The sequence below is a fragment of the Lucilia cuprina genome, chromosome 5, assembly GCF_022045245.1.
Source record: "Lucilia cuprina isolate Lc7/37 chromosome 5, ASM2204524v1, whole genome shotgun sequence".
In the NCBI taxonomy this organism is placed as follows: Eukaryota; Metazoa; Arthropoda; class Insecta; order Diptera; family Calliphoridae; genus Lucilia; species Lucilia cuprina.
In genome coordinates, this window is record NC_060953.1 from 13,493,078 (window position 1) to 13,507,634 (window position 14,557).

A 14,557-nucleotide genomic window follows, 5' to 3' on the forward strand; every position below is an offset into this window, starting at 1 on the left:
TTCAGTTCTAGTTCAGTTCTAGTTCAGTTCTAGTTCAGTTCTAGTTCAGTTCTAGTTCAGTTCAGTTCAGTTCTAGTTCAGTTCTAGTTCAGTTCTAGTTTAGTTCTACATCAGTTCAAGTTCATTAGCATATGAACATACTCCTGCTTTTTGTCCTTTTCCAGGTGGTAAACAAATACACATCCTCCCAGCCGCAAACCTACCGGAGGATACACTGAACTTGCTGGAGACAACCATACTCAATAAGTTCGAATGGTGCCGCATTACTACGATGATCTATTTGGTTCATATAAAGTTCAATTTAAGGAAAATACACTTAAAAATATATACATGGTAAAAGGGAATTGAATACTCAAAGCGAAGAGAAAATTTCACCAAGAAATAAAAGCATCAATGAAAAAATTAAGACGACCATTAAGAAACTTCCACACATAACAAGATTAAATTATATAAGAACAGATGTCCTTTACAAGAAAAGGGAATATTATTTTTATACATTGAGTTATAACAAAGTAACGATTAATTCAAACCACTGTGCTGCAATTAAATATAGCCTACAAAATGATAAGCCTAAATAAATACCACTTTATAAATGATGCCCAAGTGTAGCAAATTTTCAGGGTAACATAACAGCATACACACTTACCCAAAAATTTAATAACAAATTACTAGCATGTCCAGCAAAAGTAACTTTTAATACTCTATTAAGGCAATTCAAAATTCTAAAAAATATTAAAGTTTTCTTAAGAAAATATTACCCTCTATCTTAAATTGCTAACTTAAATGGTATAACCCTAATTGAAAATTAGGTATTAAGTTGTGATTTATGGATTTTCATGATGAGGAAATATTTGCTAATGTTACTATCAATGACATTTGAAATTTAGTTTGTAAAACTATTAGACACTTAAACGTACATACAAACATATGTATATAAGACATATACATACATGGTAACACATTTAATGACACATATGGACCTAAAGCATTATTCATGTATATTTATAAATGACAGTAGAAATACAAACAGAAAAATATTTTAAAGAAAATATTTAAGTTTTTAAAACAAAATTAGAAATTTTAACAAAAAACATATACATTTTTTTCCTATACTTTACAAATTTCTATAAATTTGTTTTAAATGTTATTTTTAATACTTTTCTCTTTCAGTGCACTTTTTGCTTAATGTATGTCGCTTCCATATTTATATCTACAATATAAATATTGTAAAATTGCATAATTTCCAAAGTAAATTATAAGTACAAGTAAATTTTATCTTTGTATATACATACATATATGTATTTATGATATTTTACATATGATTGACAGATTGTTCATGGAATGTTAAATGCTTTTAAATCATTGTGTATACATTTATACTCAGAGTACTCGTAAACTAAACTACATACAGATGTGCATTTATTTGAATTCATGTATTCATGTTTTACATCTGTACATTTCTCTTCATTTATTTTATCGTACAGATAAAGTGTTGCTTAAATAATGCTTAAATGATTATATCATTTGTAGCATATTTAAGTAATTTTTGAAAAAAATTCTTTGTTTAAGAAAATTTGATAAACAATTTTTTTGGAGAAAAATGTTTAAAATATCTTTAATACTAATAGGTTTATTACTACTATGAGTCAACAGTACGTATGATGAATTTTTAAATTGTTGCTTAATATATGTAGCGTATACGTCAAATACAGTGAATTTGATGATTTTATATAAGAGCTCAAGGTGTATGTGAAGAGAAGGATTAGGAGAATGGTTTCATACTAACTAACTAACTAACTAACTAACTAACTAACTAACTAACTAACTAACTAAATAACTAAATAACTAAATAACTAAATAACTAAATAACTAAATAACTAAATAACTAAATAACTAAATAACTAAATAACTAAATAACTAAATAACTAAATAACTAAATAACTAAATAACTAAATAACTAAATAACTAAATAACTAAATAACTAAATAACTAAATAACTAAATAACTAAATAACTAAATAACTAAATAACTAAATAACTAAATAACTAAATAACTAAATAACTAAATAACTAACTAACTAAATAACTAAATAACTAAATAACTAAATAACTAAATAACTAAATAACTAAATAACTAAATAACTAAATAACTAAATAACTAAATAACTAAATAACTAAATAACTAAATAACTAAATAACTAAATAACTAAATAACTAAATAACTAAATAACTAAATAACTAAATAACTAAATAACTAAATAACTAAATAACTAAATAACTAAATAACTAAATAACTAAATAACTAAATAACTAAAAACTAAATAACTAAATAACTAAATAACTAAATAACTAAATAACTAAATAACTAAATAACTAAATAACTAAATAACTAAATAACTAAATAACTAAATAACTAAATAACTAAATAACTAAATAACTAAATAACTAAATAACTAAATAACTAAATAACTAAATAACTAAATAACTAAATAACTAAATAACTAAATAACTAAATAACTAAATACATAAATAACTAAATAACTAAATAACTAAATAACTAAATAACTAAATAACTAAATAACTAAATAACTAAATAACTAAATAACTAAATAACTAAATAACTAAATAACTAAATAACTAAATAACTAAATAACTAAATAACTAAATAACTAAATAACTAAATAACTAAATAACTAAATAACTAAATAACTAAATAACTAAATAACTAAATAACTAAATAACTAAATAACTAAATAACTAAATAACTAAATAACTAAATAACTAAATAACTAAATAACTAAATAACTAAATAACTAAATAACTAAATAACTAAATAACTAAATAACTAAATAACTAAATAACTAAATAACTAAATAACTAAATAACTAAATAACTAAATAACTAAATAACTAAATAACTAAATAACTAAATAACTAAATAACTAAATAACTAAATAACTAAATAACTAAATAACTAAATAACTAAATAACTAACTAACTAACTAACTAACTAACTAACTAACTAACTAACTAGCTAACTAACTAACTAACTAACTAACTAACTAACTAACTAACTAACTAACTAACTAACTAACTAACTAACTAACTAACTAACTAACTAAGATATAGATTAAACACTAAGTGTGTTTAAGACAACATATAGTCCGGACTGCTGAATCACTATCATGGTAGTTTGTACTTTCTTTTAGTCTCCCTCAGCAAAATCTTTACTTACTCGGTAAGTAGGCAAGTAATATTGGAGCAAAGTTCAAGTACCTTCCTTTTAGGTGAATATCTACTTATTTTTGTTTGACGATAACTAAAATATTTTACTGGAACTATAGTGGAGTATACATGTATATATCCCTACAGTCTGTAGAACACTAAGCTTGAGCCTCTCCTTTGGTTTTTTCACCCTACACCACTTAAGTAGTATATTAAGTTTGTGCTGATGTTAGTAACGTTTAATAATATTGGTCCTGTACCCACTTTTAAGTATACCAATCGTCTCAGAATCATTTTCTGAGTCGATTTAGCTATGTCCGCCAATTTGTCCGCACTTCCGTTTGTCTGTCCTTCCCTGTAAACCTTGTATTCAAACTACAGATCGCAATTTTGAAGAAAATTCAATGAAATTTGGTACATGACCTTCTATTATCCCCGGGACGAAGCCTTTTGAAAATCTATAAGATCGCTCATTATTTCACAACTGAACCATCGAATAGAGCTTGTAAACCTTGTAAACAAACTACAGTTCGCAATTTTGGAGGTATTTCAATGTTTTGCACATATTAATACAAAATTATGGTACCGTAGATGAAGCCTATTGAAAATAGTTAGCATCGGTCCATTATTTCATCTAGCCCCCATACAACTTAAGCCGCCGAATAGGGCTTTTTTGTTCATAATTATCTTAAATATACTCGTATTTCAAGAAAAAGCTGTAAAAGCAAGTTCTATACTAGCCTTGATGACCCTTGTAAACTCTTTAATTATAGGGCCTCATTTGAACCTAGCCTCTATAAAAAGCCCCCTTCAAAATTAAACTTAAATGTCATCAATTTGAGGCAATGTACAATTAAACTAAATGTTTTATTATAAAAACTAAATCTAAATACATCTATAAATCTGTTTAAGTGCCAATTAGAGCGAATCTGTTAAACGATCTTGACAACTTTATTTGCGAAACGATACATAAGACTTAGAAGTTGCCTAGGATAACAACTTACTTATCCTAACTCTTATGAGGCCATAATTTTAAACGAAAACACGCAATTTATGCAAACAACGAATAATTTGGAAACAGTTATACGTAGTAGTTCACTCAATTGGTGTGAATAGGACGCAATTCTGTCGAAACACAAACACAAGCCTGATCGTCCTTAAGAAGTAATGACGATGACGCGAGAATTGTTTCCCAACTCAGACCTAAATTACGACTGTAGCCTTTTCTTAGGAATTAAATATTCCATAGCCTGCAGTTTTTTTATGGGCTATAATATGGACAGGACTGTAGCATGTTATAGCTTAGACTATATTCTGTAATATTTCCGTTCTAATTGGCTTTATTGTCGAAACTTGAATTGCTTAAAGTCCAGCTTAAATAAAGCTTAAGCTAAATTTAAGCAAACAATTTCTTTTTATTTTCATCTTAAGGTTTGAACTTAAGTGTTTTGCTTTAATTTTCCAAAAAAAAAAAAAAAATATAAAGTTACAATTAAGCTATTTGCCCTATTTGATGAATTCATCTTAAAATAGGTTTTTGAATTAATAATTACAAAATATAATATTCCCTTTTAATTCCCTATGGCATACTAAACCATTTATTTATCTTTCTAAAGGAAAGTAAAAAAAAACACCAATAGCTTTAGTAACAAAATATTATAATTAAACCAAATTGTAACTAGCATACATCTTAGTAAATATACATAATTTATACATTTCCCAGCTGTTATAAATGTTTGATTACACTAAAGCTTAAAACTTGTTCATTAACATTATTATTGTGTTTACTAGTTGAGGCGGCCAGTAAGTAAACTAATCAAATTTTCTTCATTTTACAACCACAATAATCTTAAGGGAATATAAACAAATCATCATAAATAATAGTAGAGAAATTAACTTAAAGACATTGTGTGATGACGATGATAACTAACAAAAAGTGCTTGTTAAACAAATATATATCCATATCAAACGTATAAGGATAAACTTATTTTTTATTAAGATGTAAGTACAAGTATGTGTACTTGTATTAAGATGAGTTCATTTAAGGAATAACATTGAGTGGCACCTACATAGTTTAGTGCATAGGAATACCCAGTGAAATGTTTGGCAAAAGAACACAAGTTTTTTCAAGATATTTGAAACAAAAGACCAACATTTGATGGGTTATGCCACAAAAAATATGTGGAAACAATTTTATGGTGCAAAAATTGGCATTTCATTTGTTACAAGAAATGACATCACTTTTTCTTTAACGAAAAGTGTCAATGGGGATTTCTTTATTTTATATATATATATATTTTTTTTTTTTGAGGAAAGCACAAACCACAATAGTGGTCATTTGGTATTTGAAAGTAAAAAAAAAAAACATATAAGAAAGATATTTATATAATCAAATGAAACCGTTGAAATGAGATACAAGCAAATAAATGAAAAAATAGTAAAAAAGAAACTATACAGCAACAACTATAATAATAATGGCACAAAAATTCTGGGAATAATATGAAAAATTGTAACACGCACAGACAATATAAAATACACAAAAGCATACAAACACAGACCAACGCACCATTATGCACACAAAGCAAAAACCCTGTTAATCGGATAGATAGATAGATAGATAGATAGATAGATAGATAGATAGATAGATAGATAGATAGATAGATAGATAGATAGATAGATAGATAGATAGATAGATAGATAGATAGATAGATAGATAGATAGATAGATAGATAGATAGATAGATAGATAGATAGATAGATAGATAGATAGATAGATAGATAGATAGATAGATAGATAGATAGATAGATAGATAGATAGATAGATAGATAGATAGATAGATAGATAGATAGATAGATAGATAGATAGATAGATAGATAGATAGATAGATAGATAGATAGATAGATAGATAGATAGATAGATAGATAGATAGATAGATAGATAGATAGATAGATAGATAGATTGATAGATAGATAGATAGATAGATAGATAGATAGATAGATAGATAGATAGATAGATAGATAGATAGATAGATAGATAGATAGATATAGATAGATAGATAGATAGATAGATAGATAGATAGATAGATAGATAGATAGATAGATAGATAGATAGATAGATAGATTAGATAGATAGATAGATAGATAGATAGATAGATAGATAGATAGATAGATAGATAGATAGATAGATAGATAGATAGATAGATAGATAGATAGATAGATAGATAGATAGATAGATAGATAGATAGATAGATAGATAGATAGATAGATAGATAGATAGATAGATAGATAGATAGATAGATAGATAGATAGATAGATAGATAGATAGATAGATAGATAGATAGATAGATAGATAGATAGATAGATAGATAGATAGATAGATAGATAGATAGATAGATAGATAGATAGATAGATAGATAGATAGATAGATAGATAGATAGATAGATAGATAGATAGAACTACAAGAACATACATCACATCCTACACATCAACAATGCATAAAAAGTGTACACTAACACATGTAAAAACTATTTACTACTTCATACGCACCAGCACTTTACAAGGACATTTCAGACACCAAGTGTGTGCAAGTAGTTGTGTATAAGTAATAAAAAGCCAACAAAAAAGACTAAAAAAAATCATGCAACAGTATTGGTAGTAATAAAGAGCACAAAACACGTACATACAAGTACACACACACGTACATACAACTCATCACAATACAAAATTGTTTAAGGACATTTAACAACACAGTTTGTTTTTGTCCTCTTGTTATATACTTACACTAACAAATAAATATTATTATTAACAACCAGCAAAAAAAAAACAACAAACTATCCAGTAGATAAATAATTATTTCTTTTTTGTATTTATGTTACAAACAAACAAATACCCAGCATGCAGTCTTGTATTTTGAAACCCCACCAACTATCACCACCACCACCAACATTGTATGTAAGGTTATAATGTTCAAGTACTTGCAATGGGTTTGGTATGAAATTAGATTAGGGACCACATTTTGGCTTATGAGCATTGGGACACTTGCTGTTGAGTATTTATGAAGCAAAGCTTTTAATATTTTTCCTTTTTTGGCTAGATTTTAATGAAGTGTATAAATAAAGTTAATTAAAAATTGGTTCAAGAAAAAATAGTTGACTTTTGTTAAATTTTTAATTAAGTTTAAACTAAAGGATAATAAATGGAGGTTTTTCGTTAAAATGTAGTTTTTTTTATATTATTGATTTTGATTAAAAAAGTAAAGTTATTTCTATAACTGTATAATATACATGTATGTACATAATACATAATTGATTGCTTTATATCATGATAAATATTTTGTCCCAACGAGTACTGCGTTTTTTTCACTTCTTAATCGTGTTCGTTGTCTCTTAAAGAGTTGTATCTTAATGTTTAGTCGAATTCAATACTCGCGCCACATCTACTCTTTCTTTAATTTTACTCTACTCTTACTCTACTCTTACTCTACTCTTACTCTACTCTTACTCTACTCTTACTCTACTCTTACTCTACTCTTACTCTACTCTTACTCTACTCTTACTCTACTCTTACTCTACTCTTACTCTACTCTTACTCTACTCTTACTCTACTCTTACTCTACTCTTACTCTACTCTTACTCTACTCTTACTCTACTCTTACTCTACTCTTACTCTACTCTTACTCCACTCTTACTCTACTCTTACTCTACTCTTACTCTACTCTTACTCTACTCTTACTCTACTCTTACTCTACTCTTACTCTACTCTTACTCTACTCTTACTCTACTCTTACTCTACTCTAACTCTACTCTTACTCTACTCTTACTCTACTCTTTCTCTACTCTTACTCTACTCTTACTCTACTCTTACTCTACTCTTACTCTACTCTTACTCTACTCTTACTCTACTCTTACTCTACTCTTACTCTACTCTTACTCTACTCTTACTCTACTCTTACTCTACTCTTACTCTACTCTTACTCTACTCTTACTCTACTCTTACTCTACTCTTACTCTACTCTTACTCTACTCTTACTCTACTCTTACTCTACTCTTACTCTACTCTTACTCTACTCTTACTCTACTCTTACTCTACTCTTACTCTACTCTTACTCTACTCTTACTCTACTCTTACTCTACTCTTACTCTACTCTTACTCTACTCTTACTCTACTCTTACTCTACTCTTACTCTACTCTTACTATACTCTTACTCTACTCTTACTCCACTCTTGGTCTACTCTTATTTTGCTCCCTATATCTGCAGATAGTAAAAAATAACCTCTCTTACTGGCTTAAACTTTGTGGAATTAAGAGTTCATTAAAGCTCTTAACGAAGCTCTTTGTCAATCAGGGCTCTACTCTTACTCTACTCAACTATAATGTAATATAATCTGCTCTACTCCTCACTACTCTACTCTATTCTACTCTAATCTACGCTACTCTACTCTACTCTACCCTACTCTAATGTACTCTACCCTACTCTACTCTACTCTTACTCTACTCTTACTCGACTCTTACTCTTAATCTACTTTTACTTTACGTCTACTATATTTTCTCTCTGTGTATTCCCCCATTTTAGTCATTCTATTAAATAAGTCACGCATTAGAAATGTATCTATGCCCTTATACTTTCTTCAACTAGGAAGTTAATAAATTGGCACATACTTAAGCCTAAAGAAATAAATTATTGTTGCGTTATTCTCATACCAGCACAAAACTTTATACTTAAAATAAAGACCCATACATTCAAAAGTACGTTGTCCTCTTCCTGAAACCCATTTAGCTATTTTTTGTTCATTTCTTTGTTTATTGGTTTTTAAGTACAACATTAGGAAAATTTATTTTCAGTGACATTTTGTACAACAAATTACAAAATTTTCTTTTAGCATTTCAATCAGGGTTTAGTTGGGTGTTTCAGATATGGATAAAATGCGTTGGTGGTTTTGTTTGCTTCAACTATAAATTTATTATTGTTTGAGTACATTTTTGTTTTATCTTCTCTTTTTTCGTTAATACTAATTTAATAAACAGCATTTTTGCCAAATGTGGGCGTTTATTAAGTTTAAGATGAATCGTCGACAAAGAAGGAAATGGCAAAGGAAATTTACTTAAAATTGTTAAGTATTTGTTTTTTTACAATTTATTTTGTTGTTTTTGTAATTAAAAAAAAAATATCTGAAGGCGCCAGGAAGTTGTAACAAGTTTGAAAGTATATTTTTTAAGAGTAGTTTCCAGGAAGTTGAAACATTTAAAAAAGAAGAACTTTTAATACTGAATTTTTGTACAAATGTAATTTAGATTTTAAACTATTTAAATTTTAATAAGGAATTTATTCAGGATCAATATAAAAATATACAGAAATATTATTATTAAAAATAAAAAACATTTTTTAAGACTGCTAAAACATATACAGGACATTTTAACAATTTTTTTAAATATAAATTGAAGTTAGAGATATCAACAATGGAATCCCTTAATTTGAGTTGTAAATTTCGTAATTCATTTTCAATTTTTCTACTTTTTACATACACTTTTCTTTATTTAACTTCAACATTCTTAACATTAACATAATTCCAAAACAATTTATACAAATATGTCTATAATTTTCTTTACTTCTATTTTACAGAAATTTATTTACATAATTACGTTCTCTTTTTTTTTTTGTTTTTAAATTCGTTTACAAATATTTCCATAGTAAAAGCAATTTTAGTTAAATTCATGAACATTACCACATAAAATTTAATAAAATTCTATGCACATGCTGCCATTAGATTTAAAAACTATTTTGGCATAAGATTTCTTTGTATTTAGCATATTTGCTATGCTCGACAGCCATAAAAGGAAATTTTCTGCAATTACTTATAAATGTGTTGAAATTATGAAAATTTGCCGATTACACTCAAAGAAATAAACCAGCCAACCAAACAACCATCAAACAAAGAAACAAACTAACTAACAAATAAACAAACAAATAAGCAAACAAATAAACAAACTAACTAATTAACTAACTAACTAACTAACTAACTAACTAACTAACTAACTAACCAACTAACTAACTAACTAACTAACTAACTAACTAACTAACTAACTAACTAACTAACTAACTAACTAACTAAATAACTAACTAACTAACCACTCTTACTCTACTCTTACTCTACTCTTACTCTACTCTTACTCTACTCTTACTCTACTCTTACTCTACTCTTGCTCTCCTCTTAATCTACTCTTACACTACTCTTACTCTACTCTTAATCTATTCTTTCGCTACTCTTGCACTACTCTTACTCTTCTCTTACTCTACTCTTACGCTCTGCTCTTAACCAACTTTCACTGTTCCCTTGCTTACTGTGATAGTGATGGTAGCAGCAGTGCTGAATATAAGTAATTCAGCTTTGGGATTCTTAAGGCTGAAAAGTTCATACTTACTCTACTCTTACTCTACTCCTACTCTACTTTTACTCTACTCTTACTCTCCTCTTACTCTACTATTACTTTACTCTTATTTTGCTCTTACTCTACTCTTAATCTATTCTCGCTCTACTCTTACTCTACTCTTACGCTCTGCTCTTAATCAACTTTCTCTATTCCCTTGCTTACTGTGATAGTGATGGTAGTAGCAGTGCTGAATGTAAGTAATTCGGCTCTGGGATTCTTAAGGCTGAAAAGCTCATACTTAGTGTTACTTAACAGCATGATATCAGTGCTCTGTTTTTTGATCATATTCGGCTTAACCATGATACTTGTACTTAAAATATTTCTTTAAGTGTAACATTTTCTTCACGCTTACATAAACACGCAAACAATACGATAAACATACAAAAAAAAACAAACTTATCAATTTTCTAGCTTTATTCACAATGCAACACTTTAATACACTTCATTACGTTCGACTACTTCTCACATCCTTCCCTCAGTTTCCCGTTTCCTTGGGAAATACCCACAAAAGAAAAAAAACAAAAAGTAATTTAAATCCACCCATAAAAAACGAAAAATAGGAAGCCAAATCGCACGGAATGTAAGGCATGCATTTTAGCTGAAAAAAATTTCCAGTCACGCATTAAATCCGATTTCAACGTAGTTTTAGTCGCGGTAGTATTCACATTTCTTAAACTTTCGTTAGACTGCATTAGTCGGTATGCAATTCGCGTTACTGCTACACTGCTTAAGCACTTGCAACTATGATTCCGTCCCCTATGGAATATGAAATTTTTTCTTTTCTTTTGGTAGTTAAGACACGAGTAGTAGGAATTTTTTCTTAAGCTTTTCATGATTTTATATTTGGAAATTTGTTTTAAAATTTACTTCTTTTCTTTCGTTTGCCCCAAATGCGTTACGTGTAGAATAGTTTATATATGAGTGTATGAATTCATTTCGTAATTTTCTTACTTCCTTGGATTTACGTTATACATTTATTGGTTTTAATAGATTTGACACGTTGTTTTTGTTTGTTTCCTTTTCTTGCAACTCATAAAATTGATTTAATGGATTTTGTAGTTAATTTAAGTAATCGTGGTTTTCCGCATCTTTCAGTCTTCATTAGTATTTGGTGGAGAAGGCGGCAATCGGAAGGTTAAATGTTTTATATAATTTATTAAAAAGTTTAAATAAAGTTACTATCTAGGGATTTTGAGACTCATCCCATTACAGGAACATAAATTGTCTGGCTCATAATCATACGTTTAAAAATACCTCGGTTTTTCTTCCATATTATTAAAATATCTTGAAAAATATACCCCATATTTTGTTAATTCTATTAACATACCATTAAACAGAACAAACAAATGAACAAAATGCACATTTTCTTTTCTTACTTTACTTATATTTGACACGCTTAACTTAGCGCAATTTTAATAAAATAAAAATTTTCTACTCATTCCTAAATACACATCTAATTAATGTTATGATAAGAATTTTTTTATTTTTTTTTTTTTTAATTTAATCATATATTTTTTTCTACAAAAATGTATAAGTAATTGATTTTATATTTGCTTTTGTTATTATATTACAGTTGTCTGATGAAATATACCCTACCATAAAAATCTAGGTGTAATTACATCTATTACCAACATGCTACAGAGGGTTGGTTGTAGTTTTTTTTTTAGGATGAGTATAAGAAACTTTTTAGAAGAATAAGTGAAGAATCCGAGATGAGTTTTTAAGAAAAGTTGTAGTGGATCCTCTTAACCCAGACTGAATAAGAGTAGAGTAGTGTAAGAATAGAGCAAGAGGAGAGCATGAGTAAGAGTAGAGTAAGAGTAGCGTAAGAGTTGGGTAAGAGTAGAGTAAGAGTAGAGTAAGAGTAGAGTAAGAGTAGAGTAAGAGTAGAGTAAGAGTAGAGTAAGAGTAGAGTAAGAGTAGAGTAAGAGTAGAGTAAGAGTAGAGTAGAGTAAGAGTAGAGTAAGAGTAGAGTAAGAGTAGAGTAAGAGTAGAGTAAGTGTAGAGTAAGAGTAGAGTAAGAGTAGAGTAAGAGTAGAGTAAGAGTAGAGCAAGAGTAGAGTAAGAGTAGATTAATAGTAGAGGAGTAATAGTACTAGTAGAGTAAGAGAGTGGGGTAATAGTAGAGGAAGAGTTGAGTGATATTAGAATAAGAGTATAGTAAGAGTGCTGAAAAGTGTATTAATAGCTCAGTAGGAAGTAGAGTAGGATAGGGTAGAGTTTGTTGTAATATTGGTAATTGAAAGCAAAACTAAAATGATCGACTATTTAAATAAATTATATAAAAATTCCGACAACTAATCGCCACCATTGTCATAAGGTCTGCTATATATCTATAACTACATGTCTGACACTAATGAAATTATAACAAAAAATATAATTTAAAAAAAAATTAACAATATAGCGAAAAGAGACAATGAAACAAAAACACCATTCTGAAAACAGAAAGCTAATTACGTGTAAAATTACATATTAATTTAATGGAAAATTAAAATGAAAAAGGCACAATGAGAAAAAGACTGAAAAGTGTAAGTAATCTTTGAGCTCTGTGTCAGTATACATATATAATTGAAAAGGACAATGAAGGACTTGTTGACGGAAGGAAGGATGTATGGACGGAAGGAAACATAAGCGGATGTAAAAACAAGAAATATGTATTACAGCAATGTAAATATAACAGTCAGTTTTCGTCACTATGACAATAATAATTTTACTGTGAAACATTAATTAATTGAATTTTACGCAAAATAAATAACGAAATCTCTGATAATTAAACAACAGATGGTGAACGATGTTAAGAAAATTGAATTTTAATTAAAAGAAAATTTTTGTGAAATGAATTATGGAAACTCTTACCTAACTTCATTCTATTTGTTAAATTTAAGAACATATTTTAGGAACAAAATTTAGTGCTCAATGAGTTTTTAACGTTTTACAGTTATTTCTTGTATTTTTTAAATTTTATGAATCTTTGAATTGGTGTTATTTTTATCATATGTGTGATTTTAGTTATTACAGCCTATTACTTACCTATAGTAAAACAAACAGAAATTCAAAAATTTCCTTTACAAAAACTAAAACTTTTGATTTGATATATTTGCTGAACTGTTAAATACTCAAAACTTACCCAAACGTTTTTATATATGTATTTACTTTAATTTTCTCTTCAAATTTTCAAATAAAATTCTGTATTATTTACCTACACATATTTGTTTTTACTCCAATGGCAGTTCTAACAAACCTTTCTTTGCAATTAGCTTGCTCTTGCTATAGTTTTACCACAATATTTTTCCAACATTGCCACATATTTGTGGTAAACATTTTAAAATTTTGTTATTTTGAGTATAATGTTTCTGAAGCTGCTTTTGGCTTTAACAAAGTTTAATTTGACTGCTATTTCTGTCTATTTGTTTAACTAAATACAGGTAATAGAAAAATGTTTGTAGCTTAACCAAAATGCTACTTTATTTTGAAAGTTTGTTTTTTTACAAAGTTTTTCGTTTTAGTTTTTGCAACTGAATATTCATTATGGTCAAATTTCAATAAAAAGTAGTTTAGAAGTATTTCTTAAGGGTTTTGTGTGTTAGCAAACAATGTTGGTAATGGTATGATAGTATTTGTTTTTCCTTTATCTTCCTTTAAAATAAAAATAAATGAGTTGTAATATTTAAATCTGTTTTATTATTTTTTAAGAGATTAGTACAACTCACGTATACTTAATAATTAATTAATAAATAGTAAGTATACGCCATCCTCTTATGTGTGGTTTTTTGCTGCATTATAGATAAAGAGTATAAAAGAACTAGAACTGAACTAGAACTGAACTAGAACTGAACTAGAACTGAACTAGAACTGAACTAGAACTGATCTAGAACTGAACTAGAACTGAACTAGAACTGAACTAGAA